This window comes from Thermobia domestica, chromosome 2 (genome assembly GCF_964235325.1).
Source record: "Thermobia domestica chromosome 2, izTheDome1.hap1.1, whole genome shotgun sequence".
NCBI classification, from domain to species: domain Eukaryota; kingdom Metazoa; phylum Arthropoda; class Insecta; order Zygentoma; family Lepismatidae; genus Thermobia; species Thermobia domestica.
In genome coordinates this window covers 297,397,891-297,419,561 of record NC_137455.1, presented here as the reverse complement: position 1 = coordinate 297,419,561, position 21,671 = coordinate 297,397,891, and positions in this window count along the sequence as shown.

Sequence of the window (21,671 nt, the reverse complement as noted above, 5' to 3'; positions counted from 1 at the left end):
TAAATAACTTGTTAATCTAATTTCGAATGCGCCTTATCATTGATGAAACGTATAAATAAATGAAAATGATTATAAAAATTTAAAATAAATATGATAATGATATTGATATAGAATTAAGTATGATATATATCTGTATAGTTATATGATTTGTAATTTTTAAATATACAAGGTGCATTTGATAACTCGAATGATTCACATGTATATGTAAACGGTCCAGAATTCTTTATCTTTTTTATGAAGCTAATGAATAAAAAGAAAAGTCCGTCGGGCGTCATAATAAACAACGGTACGTTGTATATTTTTGTAGTATTCACTTGTAATTTTAGGTCATATAATATTTCAAATTTTGTACTAGGCTGGCTGATGTTTTACTAAAAAAAAGAAGAGAAAGAAATGTTTAAAATAATTTGAAAAATAATTTAATTGTCATTTCAATGTATAAAGATATAGGTATTCAAATATTAAAATGTTTAAATAATACGATCTTGGATATCTAGTTGTCAGTAGAAACCAGACAATAATGTATAAATAAATAAATGGAAGTATGACACTGAAGTACGTTATAGAGGCTCAATTGTAATGTAATAAAAAGGTGAATCGTTAAAAAACACTCAAGACACGAACTCACAAGGTTTAACTGAACGAATTTCCGGAATCAAAAGCAAGGAGACAATTTTACACTTAGCCACAGGTGATCGGACAAACCATAATTTATCGCCAGTCTGAGCTTTGTCATGAACTAAATGTATCTCGAATCGATTCCATGAAATGTGAAGGGTGTTACATTAATGCGTACAGAAAACTTTACGTTAGGTACCTGATGTCACAAGAAGAGAAATACCCCTCTTGTAGTTTGGTTAAGTGCTTAACAAACCCTTATCTTAAGGCCTTAACAAACAACACCCATCCAAAGGGGGTGAATTAATTTAATTGAATATTCAAGCATTCAAGGATCAAGAGTATTGTCAGTTGCAAATCTAAAGAAGTTTCGATGAAGTTGAGCCCTCATCTTCAGTGCTTAAAGACAGTTATTGATGTAACTTCAAAATTTAAATTTTGTTTTATCTAAAACTTTTGGAACCTATTTAAACTATAAATGCTGATAGTATGCACGCAACAGTATGTAAAGAATTCCCCCAAATAAACTAATAAGGATGAATAGCGTACGGATTTTAAGTCAAATAAGTACCATTACCGAAGTATAAAACTCGAGTTATAAGTGAAAGAAATGCAAAGTATCTGAATTTTATATGATAATAGCCCAAAGGACTCAACCTGTATCTTAGACTGTTCTATGATTAATCAGTACAAAGTTATAACGAGTTTTCCATTGTAATGTCCAATATATACTGTACTATGCTTAAAGTGTCAAATGAAAATTAAATTTAAATTGTTGCAGTTTTCTTATATTTCAATCCTTCTTTACCGGAAGTTGTGGTCAAGTGTATTCATATTAACCTAACCCTAACTCTAATGCTGTAAACGAGTATACGTGCTTAGACCAGGGACTCAGGTTGGCCATGTGAACCCGTGGTAATCATAAGTAAATGCCTCAAAGTCATAAAAATTATTAACTTAAATATAAAAATGAAATATTTGTAAAAAAAAAAAAAAGGCATGAAATTACAAAAAATTTACGTTGTCTTCTTACAGGATGTTAAAGGATTCATAAAATGTAAAATTTGACTGAAAAGTCATATCGAAAATGTATTAACAAAGTTATAAAACAAGAATTACGAATTTCCTAAATATTTGAACGTCTGGAGTTTGTTTTCATTTTATTGGATGATGTTTAAACAATAAAATAAACGTTATCAATTCTAAAAATTTAACAAGACATGAAGTAAATTAATTGATACCGTTCACACCAACTTGCTGTGAATCGCAATATTCGAACATTTTAAACATGCAGTTCAAACCTCGTGAAAGTTTCCTAAAATGTACAAAATTAGATTAAGTTTCGATCATTTGAAATGAATCAAAACACGTCAGACATTCAATTTGATATTTTACAACTTGCAAATGAAATATTAGCTGTAATAGGGTTCCATATCACATATACTCATTTTCGAATTTTAACCAATTTTCAGCGAGCTTCTATAATTTTAGGACGTTTTTTTTTAAGCTAGCTCGTAAGCTAGCAACCTCTTAGAGGGGTACGCCCTCTTTTAGGAATGGGATGTAAAGGAAAAATGTTTGGACTAGGATATTGGGAGAGGATCTAAGGGGTGCATGGTTACAATTTCAATCTTTATTTTGCTTTATTTCGTCATTTATTTACATCACTATATATATATGATTATGGATGGACATTATGATCTTTGCGATCATAAACATACTGACAGGTGGATGCACAAGTAATAATATAAACATATAAGAGAAATCATATAGAAAATGCAATCAAAAGAATGGAAATAAATTATGAAACTATAAACATAACACAGACGATAGAGGATGGTAATTATAAGTATATGCTATGAACGTGAAGGATGAAATGAAGTGCTAGCACGCCACAACACAAGGGAAAGGTTAGATCAACGAATGCTGTTATCTTCTGCCTAGGGGCGATGCTAGTCTGATGAAGACTGGGGGAGCCCTGTTAGTAAACAAAGGAAAATCACTGTGCAGTATATGAAGGAAATACGTGAGGGAGATGAGCATGAATACGATAGTCGTCCAAAAGTTCTAGGTTGAGATCATTAGGGGGCAATGTATAACAATAGAGCGTGAAAAGGAGGTGCAAAGGGGTATAGTAATAACGTGGTCGGCATGGGTGAAGTGAAAGGTAGTGCATAGTGTCGAGAAGTAGTGGGTGGTGACGAGAGTAGCGATCGGTGAGAAATTTACGGCGTAGCGTTTCTAGGTGAAATTTAAGAACAGGAAATGTAATAAGAGAGTAAAGATCACGGGTAGGACTGGGTAATGAAATGCGATAAGCGATGCGAAAGGCGTGTCGTTCGAAAACTGCGAGCTTGGCATAGTAGGATGGTGATGCTGATATCCAGGCTGGAGAACCATAGGTAAGCACTGGGCGAAGGAAGACTTTATATGTATTAAGGATAAGCTGGGAAGAGAGACCCCAAGTAGTTCCGGTTAGTCTTTTGAGTAAATTAAGTCTATTATATGCCTTAGTTTTAACAGAGTTGAGGTGAGGTGTCCAAGTGAGGTGACGGTCGAAAATGAGGCCAAGATAAGTGACAGTTTTAGAAGGATGTATTGGTACGTTATTGACTTGTAATGAAAGAAGAGATGAATTTCGATGGACTTTTGTGCGTTTGCGAGGTGGGATGAAACCTATGGCTTGTGTTTTTCCGGCATTTATTGTTAAATTCCATTTCCGGCACCAGTGTGTAAAGCGATTGATAGCTTCCTGGAGTGCAAGATTGATTTGCGGAACGGTGCGACAGAGGGCAAGAAATGCCGTGTCATCGGCATATTGGAACAGATGGACGTTCCTTGGTAGGTCTGGAAAGTCCGCAACAAATAGTAAATACAAAAGAGGTGATAAAGCAGATCCCTGTGGAACGCCAGATAACAGAAAAATGGGATATGAAAGCGCAGAATTTATTGCAACGTAAGTAAGACGGCAGACAAGAAAGTGATATATGAGCCGAATATAGGTCATAGGAAGCCGGAGTCTGACAAGCTTGTAAATGAGCGCTAAATGCCATACCTTATCAAACGCTTTTTCGAGATCGAATAGGAGAAGACAGGATGGCTGAATCGTGTTTTAATGGTTTGTGATTAATGTCGTGAGACGAAGCAACTGGTCGTTAATAGAGTAACCAGGACGGAAACCAGCTTGATGGGTCGGGATGAGATGGCGATCGGTTAAATATGGATGTAAGCGCTTGACGATGATCCTTTCAAAGATTTTACTGAGTGTTGACGTTAACTGGATAGGTCTGTAAGATGAGACGGAACTGGGAGGTTTATTAGGTTTTGGAAACATGAGACATTTTGAAACTTTCCATTCAGTGGGGTAGAAACCAGTGCGTAGTATGAACGTAAATATAAGGGCCAGAAGTTGGAGCAGTATAGGTGGGCTTTCCTTGATGTGGCGGTAAGTTATGCTATCAAAGCCGGGAGCAGTATTTTTCTTACGCTGAACCACAGCTGTTATTTCATCCGACTGAATGGGTACAGTTAGGACATGCGGTGGTAATGGATGGTTGGCGTCCGGCTGAAAGTGCTGTGAATCCGTGTTTACACTGTCAACAGGATGTGAGCGGGAAGTAACCTGTGCAGGAGGTGTAAAAATACCTTGAAGATGGTCTGCGAATGCGTTCGCTATTTCCAAATCCGAGTGTAATGGCTTGTCATCGACAAGGAGAGGATAAGGAGTCTTGGAAAATTTCCCACACAAGGCGTTAAAACGCTTCCAATACATGGTTGGATGGCTTGTGTCGGCGAGATTATTACAAGTTTTCACCCACTGCCTTTGCCGATATGCTAGAAGGTAATTTCGGACAGTTCTCTGTAGTTGATGGTGATGATGAAGTGCATCCGGGTTTCGTGTATGGAGATATTCACGATAAGCTTGTCGTGATTGACGAATCAAAGGAAGATAATGCGGTGGTAGTTTTGGACGATATGGTATGGATTTTGTTTGTGGTATGTAGAGAGCGGAGGCTTGTTGGAGAGCAGAAGTAATATGATCAACTTGAGCGTTAAGTTCATCTGAAGTGGTTGGTGCTTGATAAGGTGCAAGAGCAGAAGAGAGGTAAGTGCGGTAAAGCGGCCAGTCTGCTTTATCGTAGCGGGGTGAAAGACGAGGTGGTGGGAGAGGCTGGTGAGGAGCAAGACCTGTATGATATGTAAGTTTTAACGGTGCGTGGTCGCTGCCAAGTAAATCGAGAACTGTGACAGTGCAGCGTGTGGTGAGCGTGTTAGAAGTAATTGCAATGTCCGGAGTGGTGTTTGATATTGGCCGAGTGGCCGTTGGAAGATCGAGAAGAACGCCTGTCGTATGAGTTGTGATATGATCAGTAAAACGGGTTTGGTCTTGAGCGGAGCGACTATGGAAATTGATATCAGCGAGAATGATATAATGGCGGTATGTAGCTGATATATGAGAGAAGAAATTAAGAGGAATTGGATTGCCTGGTCTGATGTATATTGTAGCCAAAGTGATAGTGATATTTTTAAAATACAGAGTAGTAATGACGTGCTCTGGTAAATGTAAAATAGGACATTGTTGCTGCCTGTATGGTATGTTGTGTCGGAAGCCTACAGCGGCTCCGCCATTTGCTCGCAAGGCTGGTAGTGGGTTATCACAGCGGAGTAAGATGTAATTAGGAAATCGACAAGAGATGGACTTGGTCAGAAAGGTTTCGTTGAGAAGGAAAGCTGTAATGTGTTCTTCGAGTAATAGGGTCTGGAAGAGGACTTTGTTTTTAGGTAGAGATCGGATATTCAGAAACAAGAAAGACAAGTCCATGAGGAGAAAATGATTAAACAGTTGTTTCGTATCGTGCAGTATGAAAATGAACATAGTTATTGGAGTATGTAGCATAAAGTGAGACATTGAAAGTTGATTTAGCGGCAAGTGTGAGTTGTTGGAGAACGTGCTGACGATTGAAGGGGTGGATATTCTGAAGTGTGAGAGTAAGAAATTCCAGGAGTTTGCCCACAGTGACTGGATCATCTACATGTTTTACAGTATTGGTTGATGCTGACTGGGTGCGGAGTGGAGCAACTAATTCCGGGTGTGATTCATCAGGCTTAGGTTTGTTTTTGCATTTATAGCTATAGGCGGGGTGCCTATCTTGACATGTTGGACATTGGGGTGGAAGTTCCATATTTGGGCAAAGTCGCGTTTGATGTGGACCAGAACAGTAACCACAAACAGTAGCATTTTTACAATCGGCTGTTGCGCGGCTGTTATACGCTTGGCATCTCTCACATCGAATAGGTAAGGGTGCAGGCGACCGAGAGGGTTCTACCCTGTGTCGTCGCTTGTATATGAGGGCACCTTGAGTGAGAAGAGTATCTATGGTGTCCTGAGATGAAGTGAGGATTCTAACCATATAAGTTGGGCCAGTGTTATTACGAATACGGATGGCTTTGTTAATAGTATGCCCTTCATACTGTAATTCTGCTTGGATTTCCTCGTCTGAGTATGTAGGATCAACTCCTCGAATCACTACAGAAAGCATCGGAGGTCGTCTAGGTGGAGGTGGCTGTTTACGTCGAGAAGAAGTGAGAGAAGTAATGATGGCGGTGTTACCAAAAATTTCGAAGGATGCCTTATTGCGTACTGTCGTGAGGAAATTTGGATCTGTGGACTTCAATATGTATCCGTTTCGCGTTTTGACAACTTCCTGGAGTGGAAGACTGGGTAGATATTTACTAAGTTGCAGGATAATGAACTTTTCATTAGAATACTTAGGATCGTATTTCTGCAATAGGAAGCAATGAACAGATGAGGACTGTGTAGTAGTTGATGCTCGGCGTGATGATGTGGAATTTTCAGCGTCCATGTCGGATATATCGGAGTCATTGGCGGTATGTTGCTTCTTAGCAGGAGGAGATTGTGCTTTGCTGGCATAGCTGGGCTGACTAAGTGGAGATCTAGATCGTTGCCTGCTTGAGGCATTAGACACTGTTGAGGTAGTTGAGCGCTCTGAGGCTCGGCGGCGTCTTTCGCAGTGCTCTCTCTGCCTCTCCACCTTCGTGGAGCTAGCGGAGGGAGTTACGAAAACAGGTGGTAAACCTCCGTGTCTGCACTCTAGAGATGGTCCAGAAGCGTTGCCAGAGTCCGCCATGAGCAAACCGAGACCTGCGGCACGAAGCCGTAATGCTGTGTGGTTGTGTATGAAATCCCTGATCAAATGATGAGATGAGACGATGCAAAGGTGAGACGACCCGTTTGGATAGCCGTCAAGGTTGAATAAATTCACTTGCCAAACTCGTAGCACTGGACGCCCTTGACTAGATAAGTCTGACGGACAGAGCTCAAAAGTAATGCAAGAGAAAGAATCCGGGATGAGGAACAGGAAGGAATCAAAATGCAGCTGTTCTGACGTCTGGTACGTCACAGCTGTTTGGATCGAATGAAATATCGATCGAGAGTATCAGGACGTTTTTATGGGATAACGGGTTTTATATATATTACGGGGATATATATTCGCGCGCTTCTGCTACTGCGTCTGTTTGTTTATACAAGTCATGTATTTTTCCTGTATTTGAGAATAACCGTACGGTCGAAATATTACATCGCCTATTTTTGTCAATGTAAGTGTGCGTTTATCCTTTGTTCTTAGTTTTATCATTAATTTTATCACCGCATATATTTTCTTCTTTAAATTGTCGTAACTTATTTTTTAAACTGGAAATATCAAAGGTGTGGCTCGTCGCAAATCCAGCCAGAACAAATGCCCGCTATTTAAAGAAAAAGAAGTTTTAAAATTAGTTCAAGGATATAAATCTGTACTGAAAATTTCCTCATTTTCCAGAACTTTTTACATATTACCTGAATCCCCTTACTGTTCCATATATTCTAGGTGATTGAGATCCCTGCGAAAATGACAGGTAAGTGTGCATAAGAAATATACTAAACGATACAAACGGCACACTCACCTTCCTCCGTAAAATTCGTAAATATTGCGGAAATTTGAACCTCAAAGTGTTTCCTCTTCGTTCCAGGCTTTTGTAGTGCCTCGATATGAGATTCCAGTCCTGCTTGAAAGTGCTCAACAGGTTTCAGACACCCAGCCGTAAAGAAGTTGATTTCGTCCTCTTCCTCTGTGATGTCGCTGGTATTCACTAATTTCTTGTCAACTTTCCTCGCCTTCAGTAGATTATATAATTAAATAAAAAGTAGAAATGAAATGAAATCTTTGAGTTTTACGTCCCACGGCTATGCCGGTTAGGCTAAAGGAGACGGTGATGATGAATAATGAATGAAATGGTGGAATGAAGAAAGTGGGAGGAAACGGGAGAACCCCGAGAAAACCCACGCACACGGTGTTTGTCCACCACAAAGATCACTTGGCGGAGGCTGGGATCGAACCCGAGACCCCAAGCACCAGAGGTGAACGCTCTACCACTGAGCCACCGCGGCCCCTAAATAAAAAGTAGAGACATTTCTTCATTACTCATTCTTTTCATATGAACACATAACAAATACGAAATGTTTCCTTGTATTTTTATTTATTTATACAACGAGAATACATAAGTAGACACACACACACATTTTTAATTACAAATTTTAAAATTTTAAATGGACACTACCTAGACCGGATGACCACAGGAAATCTTGGAGATCCATCATTCCTAGACCTCGGCAAAAACCTAAGTACTCCGTCCCGTTCACTGATTCATGAAAGAATACATTTTATTCCTCCTGCGTTTTCTTGTCATCCCATAACCTAGTATTAAGTTTCCTTGAGCAGTAACATTCAATTATATTCGTTCATAATAAGAGTTTAGTAAATTTTTCTTCTTTAGGGTCGTTTCTATCCCCTTCCACTTGTTCGATCTTCTTGCCCAACAAGTTATAATTTTATGTTAAACAAGAAACAATACATCAATGTTCCGTTAGAATCAGTTCACACGTTCGGCTAAGAAGTCGATTGTACTAAGTTGTTTATAGTATTATTCTTCATTTTTCCATATTTTTGCAAATCCTCAAATCCGTTTCTCAAATCCGTTCTGGCGTTCCAGAGTTATAGTGAGCCAAACACATACTCACACAGGCAACACAAATACCTACCAAATCGAATCTATGATATTCGCTACGCTCGATTGGAACATAATTAAATAAAGAACTGAATAATATAATACATAAATTAAGTAAAAAAAACTCTTTAACTCTTCTCAACTTTGATAGCAGATGACGTAGAAAAGGATGCTGGCTTTGATAGAATAGTAGAGTTGCACTGTAGTTCCTTTAAGTTGCTTCAACACGCAGGAGTTCTATTGGAATCTTAGTGGCGATTGGCGATTTTGTTACCGCGACATCTGTCTATGATGCTTCAAGTCTTGCACTAATCTTGCTTTGCGAAAACAGTTTTCAGCGTGTAAACAGTCGCTTAATAAACACAAATAAAATAGAGAGTTTTCTATTACAAGGACTTTATAAATGTGCAAACATATTTCGAGTCGCCAGAAAATAATAAAGTGGATGCTCTAAAAATTAATACTAATGAGTTTCAATGAAACTTTCACAGTTTTATTGGGAGGTCTACTGTTCGAAGAACCTTAATACTATAATCAAAATTCTTTCAGCTGTTTATTTATCACGACCGTGATGTAACGTTAACTCTTAATTGTTTAATTTGGTTTGCAGATATTTGTTCTGGAGGGAAGTCCATATGTTACAATGGTTGAATTATCATACACGTGCTTTGTGACGACACAAAACCCAGAATCGTTACGGGAACAACCCAGTATATTTATGTTACGATGATGGGGTCGTAATTAACTAGACCTGCAAGTTTGAATTATATCGAATGACACGTAACTCCATACTTTAAAGAATTCGATTGGCAGTTTCGAAAATTCAACTATTATTATATATTATATACGAGTAGCATAATTTAAAAATGTATATCTCGACCATCTGTTGGGATATTAATGTGAAATTTGGACTCTCAACAAGCAAATACTTCTATTTGAGAAAATTATCAGCAGTGTCGCCCATCTGTCATTTTAGCTGGGGTAGCAATCCTGCAAATATATCGAAGTATACTCAGGCACAAATAGATACGAAAATGGCGAAGTTTTAAGGCGAAACAGTGTTAGGGCAGAAGCATTATGTCTTGCTTTTTACGCGGGTTGGAAAAATCAGGATTTAAAAAAGAAAAATTTTTTATGTACACCTTGTCTCAAAAAGGTTGAGCGCATTCTTTATTGCTGTTTCGAGGCAAAAATTTTCTTAGTCCGACTTCGGGTATCTTCGTACTGAAAATTTCCTCATTTTCCAGAACTTTTTACATATTACCTGAATCCCCTTACTGTTCCATATATTCTAGGTGATTGAGATCCCTGCGAAAATGACAGGTAAGTGTGCATAAGAAATATACTAAACGATACAAACGGCACACTCACCTTCCTCCGTAAAATTCGTAAATATTGCGGAAATTTGAACCTCAAAGTGTTTCCTCTTCGTTCCAGGCTTTTGTAGTGCCTCGATATGAGATTCCAGTCCTGCTTGAAAGTGCTCAACAGGTTTCAGACACCCAGCCGTAAAGAAGTTGATTTCGTCCTCTTCCTCTGTGATGTCGCTGGTATTCACTAATTTCTTGTCAACTTTCCTCGCCTTCAGTAGATTATATAATTAAATAAAAAGTAGAAATGAAATGAAATCTTTGAGTTTTACGTCCCACGGCTATGCCGGTTAGGCTAAAGGAGACGGTGATGATGAATAATGAATGAAATGGTGGAATGAAGAAAGTGGGAGGAAACGGGAGAACCCCGAGAAAACCCACGCACACGGTGTTTGTCCACCACAAAGATCACTTGGCGGAGGCTGGGATCGAACCCGAGACCCCAAGCACCAGAGGTGAACGCTCTACCACTGAGCCACCGCGGCCCCTAAATAAAAAGTAGAGACATTTCTTCATTACTCATTCTTTTCATATGAACACATAACAAATACGAAATGTTTCCTTGTATTTTTATTTATTTATACAACGAGAATACATAAGTAGACACACACACACATTTTTAATTACAAATTTTAAAATTTTAAATGGACACTACCTAGACCGGATGACCACAGGAAATCTTGGAGATCCATCATTCCTAGACCTCGGCAAAAACCTAAGTACTCCGTCCCGTTCACTGATTCATGAAAGAATACATTTTATTCCTCCTGCGTTTTCTTGTCATCCCATAACCTAGTATTAAGTTTCCTTGAGCAGTAACATTCAATTATATTCGTTCATAATAAGAGTTTAGTAAATTTTTCTTCTTTAGGGTCGTTTCTATCCCCTTCCACTTGTTCGATCTTCTTGCCCAACAAGTTATAATTTTATGTTAAACAAGAAACAATACATCAATGTTCCGTTAGAATCAGTTCACACGTTCGGCTAAGAAGTCGATTGTACTAAGTTGTTTATAGTATTATTCTTCATTTTTCCATATTTTTGCAAATCCTCAAATCCGTTTCTCAAATCCGTTCTGGCGTTCCAGAGTTATAGTGAGCCAAACACATACTCACACAGGCAACACAAATACCTACCAAATCGAATCTATGATATTCGCTACGCTCGATTGGAACATAATTAAATAAAGAACTGAATAATATAATACATAAATTAAGTAAAAAAAACTCTTTAACTCTTCTCAACTTTGATAGCAGATGACGTAGAAAAGGATGCTGGCTTTGATAGAATAGTAGAGTTGCACTGTAGTTCCTTTAAGTTGCTTCAACACGCAGGAGTTCTATTGGAATCTTAGTGGCGATTGGCGATTTTGTTACCGCGACATCTGTCTATGATGCTTCAAGTCTTGCACTAATCTTGCTTTGCGAAAACAGTTTTCAGCGTGTAAACAGTCGCTTAATAAACACAAATAAAATAGAGAGTTTTCTATTACAAGGACTTTATAAATGTGCAAACATATTTCGAGTCGCCAGAAAATAATAAAGTGGATGCTCTAAAAATTAATACTAATGAGTTTCAATGAAACTTTCACAGTTTTATTGGGAGGTCTACTGTTCGAAGAACCTTAATACTATAATCAAAATTCTTTCAGCTGTTTATTTATCACGACCGTGATGTAACGTTAACTCTTAATTGTTTAATTTGGTTTGCAGATATTTGTTCTGGAGAGAAGTCCATATGTTACAATGGTTGAATTATCATACACGTGCTTTGTGACGACACAAAACCCAGAATCGTTACGGGAACAACCCAGTATATTTATGTTACGATGATGGGGTCGTAATTAACTAGACCTGCAAGTTTGAATTATATCGAATGACACGTAACTCCATACTTTAAAGAATTCGATTGGCAGTTTCGAAAATTCAACTATTATTATATATTATATACGAGTAGCATAATTTAAAAATGTATATCTCGACCATCTGTTGGGATATTAATGTGAAATTTGGACTCTCAACAAGCAAATACTTCTATTTGAGAAAATTATCAGCAGTGTCGCCCATCTGTCATTTTAGCTGGGGTAGCAATCCTGCAAATATATCGAAGTATACTCAGGCACAAATAGATACGAAAATGGCGAAGTTTTAAGGCGAAACAGTGTTAGGGCAGAAGCATTATGTCTTGCTTTTTACGCGGGTTGGAAAAATCAGGATTTAAAAAAGAAAAATTTTTTATGTACACCTTGTCTCAAAAAGGTTGAGCGCATTCTTTATTGCTGTTTCGAGGCAAAAATTTTCTTAGTCCGACTTCGGGTATCTTCGTAGAAAAATAAACCAGGTTCGAACCTCGAAGCCAACCTTTGCAATCGGGAAAAATCTTGCAGATGTGTTTTTCTTCTTTTTAATATGATAAGACTTGTTACCAATAATATATAAAAAGCAACATGGATTGAAATTCTTAATGATACAATATTTCGAAACTTTGTATTAATGTCAGCACATGCTTGTTTGTCATTTTGCTCTCCATACTTCATGGAATATTTAGATACGTAAACGAATCTTTCCATATTTAAAATAATGGTGAAAGTTAAGACATAGAACATTATTCTCTCCTGGGTACTAAAATATAAGTCAAAGTAAAAGAAAAACTGCGTTTGCAGTGGATAATTATTATCTTAAACACAGCTATATATCGCTAGAAGTATTCTCCAAAGAGAGCTTGTGTTAGCTCAGTGTTACGCCGTTCGATTTCAAATCGTAAGGTTGCGGGTTCGATTCCCATCTGAGTCAACGTTTTTTTATGAAATTCTAGTTTCCGCAATGCACGAAAAATTATATAAAATAATTACATTAAAATACGTCAGTTGTATATATATAACGTATAATCATTGCAGAACATAGTGATTATTATGTTTAAAATATAACAGGTGTTCACAGTACCTTGGTATTCTATGATATATGTGAATGTTAAATTCAAAATTAGAAAATAATATTATCGCAATAAATAAATTATGTAGTGTATTTATTTGCAGCTATTTGTCATATAGAGGTTACTTCTCAACATTCGTATTACAGCATGTCATTGATATTCTTGAAAAAATATCCGAGGCATAAAAAGAGGGTATAAACAGAGAATCCAAAGTCGGAACGCTCGCAATAAATTCATGAACCCCAAAGGTCACGTGAGCAGACTGGAATTGTCCTTATGAAGCATGCCACAGCAGAAGGTCTTTACATAGATTTTCAATTCAATACCTATTATATGCTTTTGCAATGTGGAAGTGGTGAGGCCTTTGGTCGCTCTCTCTCACTTTCTCGCTCGCTCAGTCTGTATTTATATATATGAAAGTGGATATATGTGTGTGTTTCGACATAATTCTGATATGTCTAGAGCAATTTTAACCATATTTTTTTACAATCTGGAAAAGAGTACTGTCGGGATACATATCAAAAATGCTAGAAAAGGATCGATATTAGTATCGAATCCATAGTTTCGTGGTCGCTTAGGTAAACAGTTCTACTTTCAATTCAAGTCCAATTAAGCTCCCATTAGCACCCAGGGTGGTTACGTAGCGACAAAAATTAATGTGGAAATCAACCGATATTAGAGCCGAAGCGTAAGTGTTCAGTGCCGCATTTCCCATTAGTCCAACTAGGCCAGTGCCTAGAGGGCAACATATTTGAAGAACGCAAAGTTTAAAATTTTACTTTTTTTCGTATGAAAAAGTTTTAGAAAATCGAGAGCAAATATACTATTTCATGAGCAATCCTCTTTTACTAATCTAATATATTTAATCATAGCGTAAGAAATCTGAAAATAATTCAGAACATGTTTCCCATTTATTTTTCGTTACGTAGTTGTAGCTGTAGCATCTAGTGAGTGGTACTTAACTGCAATAAATCCACGTTTTAAGCATATTCGAATTAAGTTTTATTTGTAAGTTATGGATCTAGGGGCGGAGAAATATGTAGTTATTGGGGGCACCGAGAGCAAAAGTGCGTAGTGACGCCGAGCTTCTAAATGCAGCACTGTTCGCTAAATTAATTGGTAGAAATTTTACTGCCATTTAAGACCAAATTTAGTCCTAGCGGTGGCAGTATCCGTTTGCTGTCCTAGGAGGAATGAAAGGGGCTGACATCAAAATTATAAGAAAACAGACCTACATTAGTGTCGAATCTATAATTTTGGGGGTCTCTTAGATAAAGAGTGGCACTTCCGATGCCATGTAAGTTAAGCCCTCATTAACACAATGAAGGAGTGTGTGAAATTTGTGACATGTAGAAATTATTAAAATGACCAATGTTAGTATACAACCCATATCTTTCGTGGGCCCCAAGTTCATTGGGACCAGTTCTGATGACCTTTAAATTTAAGTTCAACTTCCAGTAGGAGTAAGATCCCCAGCACATCTAATAAGGAGAGTCGAAGGGAGTAACATATACAATGATTCAAAACGACCGATATTAGTGTAGAGTTCATGGTTTCGTTATCACCGAGATAAATAGCAACACTTCTGAACGAACATGTCAGCCTGATTTTAAATTTACAAGGGCAGCATCGAAGACATTGCTCGCACAGTTCTATGTATTTTAATGTTCCTGTATAAATGAATATCCCAGCGTATTTCTGAAATGTCTGGGACACCCTTTACCAAACTTGGGGGACATATTACTTTCAATCTGAGAAGAAAATATTGTAGTAGTATGAAGTTACGGAAGTTGGGAGGTGTGACATGTAAAAATAATGTAAAACGACTGATCTTAGTGTTTTATCCGTAATTTTCTCGGTCGTTGAGATGGATAGTGATGCACCCAATGGAGGTTAGATCCAAATTCATCCCCATCTTCACAGGATGATGGCCTGGGAGAGCTAAAAATAAAATCTCAAAAATTACTTAAATATTTGTCGAATTCATAGTTTTCGGGGTGATAAAGCGTTTCTAATAACTTTGGAAGGTAATTTGTACCCACTTCAAGATGGGCTTTTTAATAATATCAATTTCTCATCTTAAGAAGAAATTACCATTACAACTATGATATTAAGCCAACCTTCGCAATCGATGAAAAAATTATGTGTATGTATGTTTCGTCTTTTAAATGAAACAAGACATGTTAAAAGCAAACATGGAGTCGGTCAGTGGGTCGGTTGGTAAGTGGGTGAAATGGGTCAAGATTTGTGAGTGGGTCAGTGAATCGTGGGTCAAAAGGATGTGACCTACTGCGAAATACCACTCACCGTGACTCACACTGGCCCACCGGGTGGCCACCCTTTTAGTCCAAAGATATTTCGTCTAAAGAACATTTCGTCCAGAGACATTTAATCCAAAGACATTTGGTCCAAAGGACAATTCGTCCAAATTACATTTCGTCCGAAAGACAATTGGTCCAAATGACATTTCGTCCAAAGGAGAATTGGTTCAAAGGACATTTCGTCCAAAATACAATTTGTCCAAAGGACATTTCGTCCAAAACACAATTGGTCCAAAGGACATTTCGTCCAGGGATGTTTAGTTCAAAGCAAATTTCGTCCAAAGGACATTTGGTCCGGTAACGCTTGGGAGTCAAGGGTTTGTTTCTATTAGAAGAGTAAAAGTGATTCATATAACATTATGACTCAGTAGCTTCTTATTTCTAAAGGAAATTTCAAATAGAGATTTATTCCGCAATTTTCATTTCGATAGAACAAATAATGCTGAGATATTCAGAAAAACGTAAACGCCTGAAAACAAGATGGCTGAACAACAGGGGTGAGAGAAAAGTTGCAGTGTGAAGTATGTTGCTGTAATAGCTGCTAACATGACATCTAAAATTTTCATGTTGTGAATGAAATAGTTCTAAAATAAATACCGGTAACTAAAATAATGGAGTTTAAATTTGAGCAAGTTAAATATTAGGTATACAAACCCTTGTGTTAGAAAAGTGGAAAATTATGTGTCAAGTATCTTCGAAGAAATACTGAGAATAGAAAAATACACATGTGTGAAATATATTCTTAGTGTCCAAAGATAATACTTTTAAACAGTCACATTCTTGGCTGCAACGTTGTGAAAAGTGATTGACAAATATAAGATGAAAGTTGGAACATTTCGTGTAGAATATACGTATCTTTTGAGGATAACCACAAGTCTGGTTTCTATTCGTAGACTATTGATAGTATGTAACTTCGGCAGACGTTTCTACATAATTAGTGAGTTGTATGACAAACCAGAATTGTCAACTTGTCTTGTATTTTTATTTCAGTGTTACTCCTTATGCAAATATAGTATATAGTTTTGCTTTCATATTAATTTTCTCGGTTCAGCACAGTACATTTAAGATATCCATTGCACAGTCTCAAACCAAATACAAGATTCACATGACCATGCGGAGGCAATGTTGTCCGCAAATGAAGAGGGAGTATGCTCTTCAAAGGGTTGTTTATCATTTTCGGATGTGAATTCCTTAACCAACGAAGCTACAACTGTATTTCTGCGAAGCTAAAACTGTATTTTTGTAAAATTATTAATGAAAGCAAAAAAAGGTGGCCATTTATTTTTCAGGCGTTTACGTTTTTTCTGAATATTTCAGCATATATTTGTTTTATCGAAAAGAAAATTGCGGAATAAATCTCTATTTCAAAATTTCCTTTAGAAATAAGAAGCTACACAAGTAACACTTCCCAAGTGTAACACTCCAATTTTGATAAAAATTTGGCAGGCAGATACTATACATAAAATAAATAAATACGTGTTTTTTTATTTTCTGCGGAAAAACGGTTTTAGGGGGCAAAAGCCCCCACCCAAAATTTTGAAAGTTGTCGTCCGAAAGGCAAGAATAAGTGGACCGAAATGAATGAAATCGTGCACAAATATTGTAGACGAAAAATGAGGGAATACGCGTTTCGTGCTTTTCTAGAAAGAATGGTTGGGTGGGGCGCGGACCCTTCCAAACCTTTGCTCATGAAATATCAAAAGTGCTAGTGTGAAGAGACTAATATTTATTGACTTTCGTTGATCTCCCACAAAATCATTTATTCTTTAAGACATCTTCAGACTTATCTTCGGTGTTGTGAGATTATTCTTTTTTTTTCTGTTTTTCCTAATTTCATAAAGCCATCTCTTATGTGTCGAAGAACGCTAGTTATTCGGATGTCTTAGTTTATGAAATTCATGTATGTCTGAGAATTTAGTTTACGTTTCTCTTCCGTAATTTTGTGTTTTCGTGGCTAAATCGTGGAAGTGTATGTTTATGTTATATAATGTATTATGTCAATGTGTATTTTATGTAATAAAGCTGAGAGAGCTCCTTTCCTAACTATCTGTCCATCTCTGACGTCATGAGTACCTGTTGGGACGAAAACATCTCATCTACACGTGTCTGGAGTCAGCAGGATTACCAGAAGATGTTGGTCTTTAAATACTCCCTCCATCCCGGAAACAGGGAGTCACACGGAGCCTTTGGAGAGACACGGAGCCTTCGAAGTCTCACGGAACCTTTGGAGTCGATCATCAAGGACTATAGTCGCGAAGTTATCAAAAGACAGTCAACGGAGTCGGTCCGGGAGTGCACGGCAGTCAATCGAGCACTTCGGGAGTAATTTGGAAAACAAACCGAACAGTTTATAATTCGGTACCCGACATATTGAACACCAGGCGAACAACAGGAGGAAGCCCAGCAGAGAAGATGAAGCTACAGGTACTGTGACGTCAGTTTTCTTCCTTTCTCTTCCTCACCTCTCTCCTACCCTCACTCTCTCTTTCTCCAGAAAAAGCTAAAATTCTTATTTTTATTTCTTTTAAAATCAGACGGGTGTCGTCCGGTCACAGGACCCGTTCTACCCTTGAGAAACATCCCAAGAATCTCACTTTGACGACACAGCTTTCTTTGAAAATACTTTTCAAATTAAGCACCCGTAAAATGGTGGAGATGCTGGTTCTTTCTTAGTAATTTCTATTTTTATTCCCCCCCCCCGTAAAATGGTAGAGATGCTGGTTCTTTCTTAGTAATTTCTATTTTTATTCCCCCCCCCGTAAAATGGTAGAGATGCTGGTTCTTTCTTAGTAATTTCTATTTTTATTTCCCCCCCCGTAAAATGGCGGAGATGCTGATCTTTTATCAGTAATTGTTTCTTTGTTCCCCCCGTAATAGGGTGGATATACTGGTTTCTTCTTTACAACTTTTCAATTAAGTTTTTTTTCTAATCATTTTCACCACCGCTACCCCTCCCCCACCCTCTCTGTATTACGCTTCTCAAACGCTATTAGTTTATTTTTTTTCTTATTCGCAAGTTTTTTTTTTCTTTTCTCTTCAATCCTTTGAAGAGTGGTGGAGAAACCCCAAATACCTCTTGTGCTTTAAGACATTCTGTTATCTCTCTTCCTCCCTCTAAGTTTTTGCATGTGTAATTTAGACTTAAGTAGTTATATATGTACACAGTGTATTTCGTTAAACTAGTGCCCATTTTAGTTCATTTTTTGTGTATATGTTGCGACGTCTTGTTGACGAATTTTTAGTACCGGGTGATGACTTCTTAAATCTTAGTGACACGATTTATTTCGATCCCGCGGCTTGTTCGTCCCCTGTATCGGCTAAGTTTACCAGAAATTATTTAGACCAGCTTCGGAAAAAGTTAGAATTTTCTGAGGTCTTATCCGATATTTCTCCCGATTCTTTGGAAGTTACCGTTGAGAAGCCCAGTTTAGACATGGCGTCAGGAGGCGATAACCAACCGTTGCCTATTTTTAATACCATAGTAAGACCAGAGCCTTTCTACGCTAGATTAGGGGAAGACGTGGAACGTTTTGTGCGTAAATATGAATCTATTGCTGACATCAACGGTTGGGATGGGATGAGACGGAAGCTTGTACTTGGGAATTTGCTTAGGGGTCCAGCTGAATCATGGTTTACATCTATAGAGAGAAAGCCGGATTTTGCTCAGCTGTCTTATGAGCAATTTAAGCAGGCGTTAATAACAGCGTTTAAGGATAATTTGGTTCCTCAGTTGACAGAGGCCCAAATGCGAGGACGGGAACAGGGCGATGATGAGTCAGTCGTTGATTATGTATATGCAAAACAGGATCTCATTCTGAGAGCAGATCCTAACGCGCCTGAGAGAAAACAAATACAACTGATCATAGAAGGGTTATTGCCCGACTTTTTCAAGGTCGTCATTCGTAAAGAATATAATACCGTAGCTGCGTTATTGGGTGATTTAGTAGTGGAAGAAAAGACTCGGCTGTTACTCAAGAGAAAAGAGTTGGAAAAATTCTTTAAAAAGAATTCTGCGGTCTTGCATTCGTCAGTGCTTCCGCCAAGCCAAGTTGATAGTCAGTTATGTAGAAGTGCGGAGTCAGCAGTTCAAAGTCCGCTGTACAGGCAAGAGAATTTTGTTCAGTCAGCTACAGCTCAGAAAGAACAGACTAAGGCAATTAGTGATCAAATGAATGACTTGCAACAGCAATTAGCTAAAATGACTCTTCAGATATCCGCGTTAACCTCAAATGATGACAATCAAGGTAGCGATTATGCACAAAATAAGAAAAGTCAGCAAAGGAATGTAGGTCAGGTTAATAACGAGAGAAGTGATAATCGTCAAAACCGTAGAAACAATAATAACAACAATAATAAAAACAATTCAGGTTCTTCCACGCAATCTTCTTCACAGACCCAGAGTTCGACTCCTAGTAAGGGTCCTATTGTTTGTTATAAATGTAACATGCCTAACCATATTGCAGGGTACTGTAGGGCGTCTTTAAACTCAAAAACAGAGTAGATGACAGGGACGAATCTGCTCGGAGGTGCGTTATAGTCCCCATTGTATCTTCTAACGACTTACCACATGTTTCGGCCCTTTTAGATGGTCAGCAAGTTAAGATCATGATAGATTCTGGGAGCCAAATAAGTTGTCTCGGGGAGAATCTCGTTCCGAAGAACGCAAGACGTTTTCGTCTTAACACCAGATTGAAGGGAGTTACGGGAAAAAGCATTCAAGTATCCGAAATTGCCTTGTTGAAATTTTTCCTTGGCAACAGGTGTTTTACTCACGTTTTTAGGATAATCCCGAATTTTGATTATGGTCCTTTGGTTGGTGCGGACTTCTTAGAAAAACATAGAGCCATCTTAAGTTATGATAAGCAAAATTTAACTTTGTATCGTTTTGGACGTCCTCCGTCCAGGAAGTTACCACCTAAGAATTTAGAGGTCAACTTATCTGAAGTATTAACAGCGAGAATCGCTCGGGAATCTAGAGCTATTTTTAGAGTCTTAGAGAATACCGTTTTACCACCTCGTTCGCACACTTTAGTGAAGTTACGTTCCTGTTGGGACATTACGGGGAAAAAGGCGTTACTGTTACCATCTCAGCGTATAGAGGAAATGTTGGGAATTTTTATCCCGAGGGTAATAGTAGATTGTGAGTTCCCACTGGTGTTTGTAACGAATCCCACCGTCAACACCGTGAAGTTGCGCCAAGGAACGAAGATAGGCGATGCAGAGGAGTTCGAGGAAGTACCCGATGATCCAGAAAAAAGGACATTGACAGCGTCAGAAGAATCTTTACCGTCTCCAGAGAAGTTGGAACAGTCTAGAAAGATGTGTGACCCGCAAAGAGTAGATGTCAACCCAGATTTGTCTCCAAAAGACCGGGAGCGTTTTTACGACCTAATTTATCAGTTTGCCGATGTTTGGAGTTGGTCGGAAGACGATGTGGGACTCGCCCGTGATTTTGAGCATGAGATACGACTTTCCAACCCCACGCCAGTTAACAAAACACCTTATTTAGTACCTTACCACCTACGTGAAGTCCTCAAACAACAGCTGGATACTATGCTAAGACAAGGAACGATTCGCGAGCAGACGTCTCCATGGAACCACCCTATTCTTTTAGTGAAAAAACGCAATGGACAGTTCAGATTTGTTTCAGATTTGCGCCATATCAATGGGAAATCTCTCGCCTCGAACTTTGCGACGCCATCGATTGACGACTTGCTTGCTCGTATGGCTGGACGTCTTCTTTACACTTCTAGTGACATGAAACAGGGATTTTTCCAAATTCCAATCACAAAAGAGAGTCAGGAGTGTACAGGATTCTCCGTACCAGGTGCTTCGAGTTATGTTTACCAAGTTCTGCCTATGGGCCATGTGTCCTCGGCAGCTGCTTTGAATAGATTAGTGAAATTGACTCTCGCAGGCGTCCCGAGTTCGAATATAATGTATTACGTTGACGATTTTTATGTAGTGGCCTCTACTGTGGACGAAATGATACACTGGTGCACCACCCTCTTCCAAAAACTTCGAGAACGTGGGTTAAAATTGTCACCCGAGAAGACGAAAATAGCACATCACTCTATGGTGGTTTTAGGCCATAAACTTTCGAAATATGGTTTACAGATCTCTGACCGGATGCTGGACACGATCAAGGACTACCAACGCCCAAGGACAAAGAAGAACTTGAAGAGTTTTCTCGGTGTTTGTTCTTTCCTGAGAAGGTATGTCAAGGACTTTGCCGAGATAGCGCACCCTTTACAGAAATTGATGAGGCGTGACGAGGAATTTACTTGGGGTTCTGAACAGCAGCAATCCTTCGAAGCATTAAAAAATGCGATTTTGGAGAGTCCAACTTTAATGGCCTACAAGCCTG